Source organism: Cimex lectularius, unplaced genomic scaffold (assembly GCF_000648675.2).
Source record: "Cimex lectularius strain Harlan isolate CLEC.00 unplaced genomic scaffold, Clec_2.1 scaffold31, whole genome shotgun sequence".
Lineage (NCBI taxonomy): Eukaryota > Metazoa > Arthropoda > Insecta > Hemiptera > Cimicidae > Cimex > Cimex lectularius.
The window spans coordinates 1,815,293-1,827,176 of record NW_019392645.1 but is presented as its reverse complement, the minus strand read 5'-3'; the positions used below and the strand labels follow the sequence as shown (position 1 = coordinate 1,827,176).

Genomic DNA, 11,884 nt, shown 5'->3' with positions numbered 1-11,884 from the left:
TTGTTTTGTACCTACTATCCTTCAAGTTATGGGGCATCCTAGATATTGATATACTTGATATGTGACCGAGCGGCGTAGGAAAGTGAGCTAAAATATTTTTTTATCTAGAAACAAAGTTGATATTCGTTTTCCTCACCCCACAAAACCCCTGATTACAATTTTTTTTTGTTCATAAATTCACAAATTTGATTGCAGTAGCCATAGTACGGGTATCTTAGAACTTAAGATACTTAATTTGCGACCGAAGTGACTTAGCTAAGTAGGCTCAAATATTTTTTGAACTGGAAACAAAATTGATATTAGTTTTCTTGCACACTCAATCACTTCCAGGAAGCCTTCGAGTTTCCATGGTGATACAACTGATTCCATGCTGGTGAAACAACTCCACTATACTTTTTCGTAACTTAAAATCCCATAAACAACACGAAATAGCACAAACCTAGTCTGCAAATAAATTCGAACCAGAGATATAAAATAAAAGGTTGGAGGGTTATTTGTTGGTTTCATTCTTATTTTTCTCGCTTATAATGACATAAAATCATAATGGAACAGCGGAGAACGGAGAAAAAGAAACATTGCCCCCCGTCCATCCAAAATTTTAATTACTGCTATGAAATTTTGTATTTCAGGGCTTTAAAAGATGCTTAAAACAACACAGAATTGTTTTGTAAAATTATATTTTTTTGGCCTACTATCCTTCCAGTTATGCTTTGCCAGTGCTTACATCTAGCCATGTGGGCATCCTAGATATTGATATACTTGATATGTGACCGAGCGACGTAGGAAAGTGAGCTAAAATATTTGTTTATCTAGAAACAAAGTTGATATTCGTTTTCCTCCCCAAAACCCCTGATTACAATTTTTTTTTGCTCATAAATTCAAAATGAATCCGATTCTTTTATTTAAATTGTTTTTCGCTTACTTTACTGAAAGCGGCTTTAGGTTTTGTGACTTTTTATGTAAATAATCACATTTAGTATAATCCTCCATATTTCTTTTTTATCCTAGATAGAACAACAGATCGACTTTTATATATAACAACCTGAAATGAATGCGTAGCAAAGTTAGAAACGTGGACTTTGTAAATAAATTTGAACATGAGAAAATAAATAAAAAACGTTTGAGGTGTTTTGATTGAATTCATCCTTGTTTCCTCACTTATACTGACATAAAATATACACATTGTTGTCATAGATTTAAAGAGGAGATGTCACCTTTCCAATGGTTGTACTGAAATTGAATTTGGATAAAATCCAGAGGAGTTATGAATATTTAAATGGAACAACATGACACCTCGGAAAAAGGAAAATGATCCTGGCTAATCTTGCCCAAAAATGGACACTTTCGTCCATTTATGGTTGCCAATTGAAATCCGCATTTCAGGGGTTGAAAGGGTGTCTAAAAGAAATCCAAATTATTTTTTGAACAAACAAAATTGGCCTACTTTACTGAAAGCATCTTTTGTTTTTAGTTTTTATATATCTAATCTCAAATACTACTGCCCTCTACATTATTTTCTAGAGAGAACAACAAATCGACTGATATATTATGAATTTATCACTATTGGAAAAAGTTTAAATATTGTAAACCAAAATAGCCAGAACACATTGTCCTAAGGAAAGTTCAAGGTCTGAAATATGGGCTGGTGGAAAATTGAAGTCAAATCCTGAAACGATTCAGCACAGTGATAATTTTTTATTAATTGAAACTTGAGTAATAGCCCAAAACATGTAGAATAAACGAGAGCTTTGAGGAGCTTTTGAAATCCTAAGGGCGTCTCATACGTTTAACCGGCTTAGCAACTCACCCCCAAAGTACTTCAGTCAACGTCTTAATATCAAAATATCATACTTTTTCTCATAAATTTATTACGTGTCATGTTTAACTAAGGTAATAAATTACGTTACTAAAGACTGTAATACTCCATTTTATTTTATAATTTGTAAATATTGACTGTCCTTTATATGAAATACAAAAGGTGAGGTCTAAACATAACTGACTGATCTTTCATCGTCAGACAAGCCAATCCAACGAGGGTGGCAGACCAAAACGATCACAAATGACCCAAACTATTTATATGTATTTATATTTTTGCATTAACATTATTGTGCATCAATAAAGATTAATAGCAGGTTGTATTTATGGAGCAATTAAAGGGGGACTTATGCTTAGCAAGCGTCAAGGCCTGTTTCTGCCTAAGCACGGGACTATTTCACAGGAAGGAAGGCTAAACTAGATAGATAGATAGATGTAATATTTCAGGGTATGGTATACTGCGCCCTTTAAGAGCTATTGTATCCCCTGTGCTCTGCCTAAAGCGCATCGGTGAGTCCTATTTCATCTAGAAACTTGATTAATAGGCCCGGTTTCAGTGGTTGTAATTCTTCTATGGTCACATTGTACATCCCAAAACACTTCCTCCTGCGGGCTAGTGTAGCTCCGCAGTTTGTTAGTAAGNAACATATTTTAAATGGGAATCGCTCTGAAGGAGGACCAGTCCATTAAATATCTGGGAATCATATTCGACAAGCGATTTTCGTGGAATGGACAGATTGAATATATACGCGCCGAAGCTTTACAATTGATCATCATTCTATCCCGATCTGCTAAAGAATATCGGGGATTGGGCAGTAAAGGCTAGATATAAACTGGTGCCATCTTGCCCATCTTCACGTATGTAACTTCAGTATGGAGCGATGCCCTTAAAAAATATAATCATAAAAGAATGAAAAGTGTGCAACGGAGGATCGCACTGCGAATCATTAAAGACCCCATAGATATTATAATTCAAGAGATGGTAGATGTAAAAAGGAAGCTTCAATCATGCTTTCCCCACCTACCAGTAGGACAACTGTTACCACTAAATCAATGCCCATCAACCCATCAATTGATACAGTAGACATAAAAGAAGATTATAAAAAGGCAGTTCAAGCCACTTAAGCGAAGTAACGATAGTCCAAGTGATAAGAGCAGCGGTGTATTGAGCCGAAGATCATAGGTTCGAATCCCACTCGTGAAACTAGCTTTTTCATCTCAACCAAGACCTTAGATTAAAAGTATAATTAATTAAAATAATTAATACGGTCAATTATGACTTCTAAATACATATATTAGTGAGTGTATAATTTGGTCAACTAGGTGTGCCTATGCTCGCTGTGAAATTTTCCCTTGCTATAGACTTTTTTTTGCTCTTTGTTCCTTATGTAATTTAATATACATTTGTCCTATTTTGGCTCGGACCTGATCAATTCTTTCAGCATACTTTTCAGGAATGAACCATGGTTCTCTTGGTAGAAGCACCAGTTACCATGTTTACTTTATTTTAAAGAAGTTCTTTTGTAAAATTGTGTATACGATAATTATAAAAATTTGTATATAAGTACTATAATGGCCCCTAAATACACTTTTTTAAAAAAACATTTCTGTTCTACGAAGGGGGTTCTGGTTCAATGACAATGAACTATACAGGGTTCTAATCACAATCTTTTTTCCAGTGATCCGGATTTTCCAGGAGTAATTCTCTACGATGGAAAATTTGGAAAAAAAGGCTATTTTTTCTAAATAGCCTCTACATTGATACTTTTCGTGTTTCAGTAAATTAGGTTCAAAAATTTTTCCATCAGAAAGAAAGTTGATATTCGTTTTCAGCACCCAGAAAAACACCTGGAGAACAGAGACTTTCCTATTTTTCGAAAATTACAAAAATGGTGTTTAACTTTGAAATGACTCCACCGTACCACAGGAAACTTTAGTCTTTCAGAACCCTCTAAACCACGCGTAATGGCACAAACTATTTATTATTTGGAAATAAATTAAAACAAGAGAAGTAAAATAAAACGTTTGCGATGTTTTTGTTGATTCCAACCTTCTTTTATCACTAATAATGAAACAACATATAAACCTGGTTGGCATAGGGTTAAAGAAAAGAAATTCATCTTTTGAACGGTCGTATGGAGTCAATCAAGAATGTTTATGCATTTTTAAATGGAACAACAAAGAGGAAAAATTCGCCCCCGGCAAATCCGACCTAAAAATAATTATTTTTTGTTTCTTATGAAAATTCATTTTTTAAAGGCTTTAAATCAAGGCTTTAAAGGTACCTAAATCGAATGAGAATTGTTTTTTGAAAAACTAATTTTTTTTTTTTGGCCCACTTTACGAAAAAGGTTCTTTCGGTTTTAGTACATTTTTATATATTTAATCCTCATTTAACATAATCCTCCATGTTATCATCCTAGGTAAAATAGCAAATCAACTAATGTAAAATAACCTGAAATCCGTGGACAACAAAAGCAAAATCCTGGCCTTTTTAAATAAATTATAACAAGAGAAATAAAATAAAACGTTTTAGTGTTTATTTTTTAAAATTTCATCATTACCTTTCTCACTTATGGTGGCATAAAATACAAACATTATTGACACAGCCTGAAAATTAAAAGATTCAGTTTTCCAATTACCGGCGGCGAATCTACCCAAAAATGTCGATTTCTTTCCGATAAAAAATTACCGATGGCGAATCCACCCAAAAATGTCGATTTTTTGTTTCCGATAAAAATTACCGGTGGCAAATCCACCCAAATTGTCGATTTTTTAATTCCGATAAAAACACTAACGGTGGCGAATCCACCCAAAAATGTCGATTGTTTTATTTCCGATAAAAAATTACCGGCGGCGAATCCAACTAAAAATGTCGATTTTTTTAGTTCCGATAAAAAATTACCGATGGCGAATCCACCCAAAAATGACGATCTTTTGTTTCCGATAAAAATTACCGGCGGCGAATCCACCCAAAAATGACGATCTTTTGTTTCCGATAAAAATTACCGGTGGCGAATCCACCCAAAAATGACGATCTTTTGTTTCCGATAAAAATTACCGGCGGCGAATCCAACTAAAAATGTCGATTTTTTTATTTCCGATAAAAAATTACCGGTAGCGAATCCACCCAAAAATGACGATCTTTTGTTTCCGATAAAAATCACCTGTGGCGAATCCACCCAAAAATGTCCATTCCAAATTTCCTATAAAAATTCCTATTTTAGGGCTTTAAAGGTTGGCTTAAATAAATCTCAATTGTTTTTTGTTTGTTTTTCGCACAAAAACTTTTGGCCTAGTTTACTGAAAGCCTGTTGTGGTTTTTGTAACTTTTTATGCATCAAATCTCATTGAACACGATTCTACATATTATTTTCTTATCTTGGGTTTAACAACGTTGATACATGTGCATTGAAATGCATTACAAAAGCAGAAAAACATGTTTAAAAAACTATGCAATTTACATTTTTTTAAATGTCTACACTCCTAGGGCTTATTGTGCAAAACCGCTCAGACATTTTTGTAATATTTTTCCACCAAGTATGACCAAAAAAAGTTTCAATGAGATAACATAATGAGACTAGTTAGGATCTATCTGATTAGAAAAGTCCATAATAAAGCAATGTTCCACAGTTTAAGCCATGGGCTTTCTACACTTAAATTAATAATAATAAAGATAAAAATAATAACTATGGTACAAATTACAACTGAGATACGTTTGACTGCTCCAAAAGGATAATAGTGAATTAAAAAAGTGTCTAATAAGGGAACGTTTTGCAGCGAAGACAGGCAGACCCTCGTTAATCTGTAAGTATTAAGGATCGAATTAGAAGCTGTTTTAGCAATGGGCTTTCTACTTTGAAATAATAATAATTGTTGTATAAATTACAACTGAAAATTTTTAATTTCTCCAAAATTGTATCCAGCCTTTAATCTTTATTGAAGCAAATTAATGTTAACGCAGAAATATATAAATAGTTTAATCATTTTCGATCATTTTGCTCTATCTAGTTTCGTTGAAATTGTCTGTCAGTTATGTCTAGACATCCTTTGGTATTTCACAAATAGGACATCAATATTTCGAAATGATAGAATAAAATTATTTATATTTTATAAAATTACTGTCTTTAGTATTAAGACGTTGATTGAAGTACTTTGGGGTGGGCTAGGCCTGGACGCTAGCTAAGCCTAAGTCCCCCCCACCTGGACTACTCACGACCGCGACTCGGATTTGCTCTCCAAACGCAATAGCGAATGTCAATCATTGAATAATTCTGCAAAATTTGACAAAACAACTTCAATAAAATAAACGTTGCAACTCGCTTCCACGGAGATGCTTCCACCAGGAGAAACACGGTTCATTCTCGGACGGTATGCTCAAAAAATTGACTAGGTCCGAACGTAAATAGGACAACTATATATTAAATTACATAAAGAGCATAGTGGATTAGAAAAGTCTATAATGGTGGAAAATTTCCCAGCGAGGCCAGGCAGACCAAGTTGATCTATAAGAACTAAAGATCCAATTAGAACCTGTTTTAGCAATGTGCTTTATTTTTCGAAATAATAATCATCATTATTATTATAACTGACAACTTTTAATTGCTTCATAAATGTAGCCTGCCTTTAATCTTTATTGACGTACATTAATGTGTTAATGCAAAAATATAAATACGTATAAATAGTTTGGTCATTTGTGATCATTTTGGTCTGCCTACCCTTTAAGATTTAACACGTCAGTTATGCTTACATCTCACCCATTGGTATGTCACAAACAGAACAGTCATTATTTCCAAATGCTAAAATAAAATTGAGTATTACAGTTTTTAGTAACATAATTTATTATCTTAGTTAAACATGACACGTAATAAATTTATAAGAAAAAGTCAAGCGTGTGAGACGTCCTTAGGATTTCAAAAGCTCCTCAAAGCTCTCATTTATTCTAGATGTTTTAGGTTATTACTCAAGTTTCAGTTACTGTGCTGTATCGTTTCAGAATCTGACTTTTCAATTTTCGACCAGCCCATATTTCAGACCTTGAACTTTCCTTAAGACAATGTGTCCTGGCTAATTTAGTTTTCATTATTTAAAGTTTTCTAATATTTCGTAATATTCTTTCGGTGTTTTTTCTGCCTAAGATTAAAAGATAATATGGAGGATTATAACAAATGAGATTAGATAAATAAAAAGTTATACAAACCTAAAGATACTTTCTGTAAAGTAGGACAAATTAAAAAAGAAAAAGAAAAATTGGATTTGTTTTAAACACCTTTTAAATACGAATTTTCATAACAAAACGAAAAATACAGATTTTTAGGCTGGATTCAACGAGGGCAATTTTTTCACTCTCCGATGTGCTGTACTTCCAATTAAAAATTCATAACACCTCTAGATTTAATCCAAATTGAACGTTTTTACAATCAATGGAAATCTGGAAAAATCGTGGAAATTTCTCATCTTCCAGCATATGTGAACACGGTTTATATTATGTAATTATAAGTGAAAAAAATAAAGGTTAAAATTTACACACAAAAAAAACACCTAAAAATCAGAAATCGCCAAAGTACGTTCAAAGATCTATTCCCTCATTAAATTATTGTAATTTGATTCTTGATCAACTTGGTCAAAGGGTTGGAGAGGATCAAGGTAAGTATCAAATTACAAGTACACCCTGCATCAGGGGGAAATATAACGCTTGATCCAAAAAAAGGTTTTTTTTTCTTCTTCAATTGCATTGATAAAACATCCGAAAAATGCTCTTGAACGCATAGAAAAGTCTAAGCTTTTTTCAGACAAAAAATTGTACTATTTCAGGCGTTTTAACTATTTTTCTTCAACCTTGTTTTTTTTAATACTAGAATTCTTCATCTGAAACTGGTCGATTTTAGTGGATTCTGATGAATGATGATAAAAGAAAAAGACGACGAGGGGAGGAAAAGGACGGACAAATTTCAAGTCAGTTCAATGTAACGTAGTACGACCTGAAAATCATCACAAAGGACTAAATGGCGAACAATGAAAAAAGTATGCCATAAAAATTTAAATTGATTTTATGCTTTCATTTTAAAAAAATGAAAAATCGAAATGGTTCCATAGTTTGAAGCTCGAAGCTTTTGAACGTTTTTCATTTGGGCTGATTAAAATCGACCTAAAAATTCAAACTTACCATATCCATAGAATTTTTTTTAGGTTACTCAACTTCTAATTAGAACGTTCTGTTCCAAAGAGCCTCATCCATCTAAATTTAGATTTTCACACCATGGACTCCCGTCCGTATTTAGAACATTGTTTTAAATTTAATATTCCAGATTTTTATTAAAAACGTGGTAATTATTTTTTTTAAATTTTTGAATAGTAGACTAAACACTCTTGGAATTGATTTTTATGCTGCTATGATTCAATTATATGATCTTTTCTTTTTCCTAGAGAGAAAAAACTAATATTCATACTTTTTTGATAACGTGGATTACAACTATATTAATATGTAGTTATATTAATATTAATTAATAAATAATGTATTAATTATGTTGTATTTCTTTTTAGAATTGATTTCCTTTTAAATATTTTGTTTAAAATGTATTTTTTATGGTATATATATTAAATTTAAATATATAAAAAAAGATTTCAACTTATTTCATTTTTAGGGATAGGTCATACAAGACCTGATTTTCTTAAGAGAAAAGTACAGATGATAGCTTAAAAAAAAAAATCAAGCTTTAACATCTCATCACCTAACATGAACTTGAATTATTTCTCGCCCTTTTCAAAAAATTATCCCAAGTTTTGAAAGTCAAACCCATCATGCAAGTGACTTGTCGATGTAACAAAAAACAAAAAAATATAGGACTGACATACGCACCTTTATGACCGGGTATGATGTTGCCGATGGGAAAGACACAACTAAACTGACTCGTCTTTAACACTGGTTTTCACTTCTCCTCCCAGACTGGGTCTATTTAAAGTCTCCGTTTATTTCTAGACCCGAAATGCTATCGTAGAAAAGTACTACGATCAGCCCAATTTATTATGCCAGCTTATTTCCATTTTCTAAATTTCATCTTTATCTATTTCTTTAACTTTTTTCGGTATGTTTTAAACGCTTGAAGCCCCTTACTGTAATATAACTTGATTTGTATATATTTTTATGTATAAATCGAAGTTTCACGTTTTTTAACGTTTAATAATTGAGTTTTTGTCTAAAAAAATGTAAATTGCTAAAGAAAATGAAAAATAAAATATTAAAAAAATTAAAAAAGACGGACAGATAAGATTTGTTTTAGATTTTTAATTAACAATTTAATATCGCGTATTTCCTCCTCTTGCCTTAATTACATCTCGAAGATGCCTCGGCGTACTTTCTACCAGTCTGGAAATGTCTCTTTGCTGGAGGTTAGCTCATTCTTCACGACGAGTCCTTTCAAGATGGCGGAGTGGATCAGGATGGACGTGCTCTTATTTGTCTTTTGAGGTTATCCCATAAATGTTCGACGAGGTTCAAGTCTGAAGAAGGGGCTGATGGTGGGTGTTGAAGGTACGTTTGAACTATGCGAGCGACATGCGGACGGGAATTATGGTGCATTGGAATAGGATTGTCGCTGATTTCATCGAGGATAGGTAACGCATGATGTTCCAACATTTCATCCATACACTGAGCTACGTTGAAAAGGTTGGCGGGAAAAATTACAACCTTCGTACCTTTCATTTCGCCTTCTCCACACTCTTTCTCGACAATCTGGAGATCGTAGAGCAAATTTACACGCATCTGTAAATATATTACGCAGGGCGGGCGACCATGACCCGAGGGGTTAAATGCCTGGGTAGACTCGTACCCCATCCAAAAGGTCCGGGACTTGGTCGGCTCACGTGTCCTGCATAAACCTCTTGGTCTTGTTCACAAACCCCAAAATTTTGGACCATTTTATCTGATGATTTGGTGATGTCCTCTCCTTCAAAAGTTTGAAATCTATGCCTGGCATACCTATCACACTCTGCGAGGTAGTGCCTTATCGATTGCTTAGGTCCGGGGGACAGATTCCATTCTTTTAGGAATTGTTTCATGCCCCAGTTATTAATACTGTCTTTCGCTGTGCTTATAGAGTGGGGTAATACCGGTTGTGGCCCGACAAACGCAGTATTTGAGCCTTCTTTGGCCAGGCTATCCGCCTCTTCATTGCCATAGTGTCTTTATGTGCTGGTATCCAAATGAGGGTTACCCTATTCTCGTACCTGGTAGTGATCCTATTAATAAGTTCAACAGTTTCCTCCACCAGCCTAAATATTGATTGCTCTTTTTGTAGTGACTTAAGACTGGCCTGACTGTCGGAAAAAATTCTAATATCTTTCCCTTGATTTTATTATCCATAAGTGTTCTGCAGCAAACATTAATGGCCAATATTTCCGCCTGAAAAACGGAGGTGTTATTACCAAGAGGGGATGAGATGCTGATCCCTAATTTATGTATATGTATTTCAGAACCGCTACCCTTGCCTTTAATGAGTGAGCCATCGGTAAAACAGTCTAGGCTACGATGGTCATCATCCGCGCTGTAGTTATATTCACGCGGAGTAACTACCTGGAAGTATTTTTTCCCTGAAGGGCGAATCTTTTTATCGCTAACGCTTAATAGTTGGCCGATGACCTTACTCAACAATTGTAGGATTTTCGAGTGACCTATGTTGTTTCCCTTATGGTTCCAACTGCCTTCACTAATTAATCTATAGCAGCTGGTTAGTGCTCTGACCTTAACCTCTATGTGTAGAGGTGTACGCATCTATAAAACGTACAGCAGACCAATCGTCCAAAGACCAATGGCTGTGTTCTCGAGCAAATGGGAGCCGTGCAGCTCTGTGTGTTCTGGACAATTCTGGTACTCTTACGGGTAAAAACGTTATCAGCCCATACTGATTTAATCGTCTTTGAGCAGTACGGTCAGAAATTTGGACACCTCGAACTTCCTGGAGCTGATGATTCGCTTGAACAACAGTATGGTGCCGGTTTCGCAAAGTTCTCAAAGTCAAAAAACTGACATACTGTGGTTCTGTTATCCCTAAGGCGTCCGGTACCGGGCCTTCTACGGTAGGACCCAGTTTCTGGAAAATGTCTAACGGCGTTCCGCTGTGTTTCGTAAAGAACTCCGATGACAATTTCCACATACCTGATGGAACGTCCATCATCAATAAGTGCCACACCGTGCACACCTCAGTTTAAAAACTGAAATTAAGAAAACAAAGCTGAAAACTATAGTTTATTGCTTCAGAATTCTAATGAAAAACTAAACATTGAAAAATCCTTTACCCTTGTTTTGGATTAAGGATTGATATTCCCAATTTAAAACATAGCAGAAACAAATATTTATTGGTAAAAACAATGAGACAAATTAATGGCAGAATTTTCTTTTATTGCGAAAATGAAAAAAATCAGTTGGGTGGAATTTTTTGCCTGTCAGTGTACATAGTTTTCTAATGTTTTTTAATATATAATTTTTTTCTGTATGACTCATGTTGTCGTGTCAACTACCATTAAAAGAAAACCAACTGGTTGCCATTTTAGTAGTTCGTTTAAGACATTTCTAGTTAGATAGTTCCAATATGCAATATTATGATGTTAAGCCAATCTTAACTACCCTGAAGGTGGCGATCTCATCAAACTGCTATCTGAATGGGACTTTGGTCTAGGTGATCTGGACTGCACGATTTACTTCATAAGAGAGAGAGAGAGGGTGGAAAAGCCTTTCACTTAGAGAAACATACCTAGAACCTGTTTTATAGATTTCATCTCTTTATGAAACTGAGAACTCTAATTGGATTATGAATCTGTTAGCTTCGGAATGCAGGCAACCGTTCAAAAATACCCACTGATGTTAATTCTATTTTTCTAAGTGGCATTCTGTCGCTTATCTCTCTATCTCATTTTCACAGACGGCTCGAAGTCATGGATGAAGTTCGGCGCTGGTTTGGCCCTCAATTGGTTAGACGTAAGATGAACAAGCTTCCTAGCGGGCACCTCCGGGGTTCGGGTACCTCCAGGCTAAAGGGATTTTTAACTGTATATAGTGTTCGTTTGTATTTGT

General features: G+C 34.5%; 1 protein-coding gene across 1 annotated transcript in view; it reads right to left on the bottom strand.

Annotated features, from left to right (window-relative positions):
* The window catches only part of LOC106670441 (muscle M-line assembly protein unc-89-like), a 54,844-nt gene extending 46,097 nt beyond the window's left edge, over positions 1 to 8,747 (bottom strand). Inside the window, exon 1 of the mRNA XM_024230438.1 lies at positions 8,675 to 8,747. The gene's annotated coding sequence lies outside the window, so the exon portion shown is untranslated. The remainder of the gene's footprint in view (positions 1 to 8,674) is intronic.
* Between the last annotated feature and the right edge of the window lie 3,137 nt (positions 8,748 to 11,884).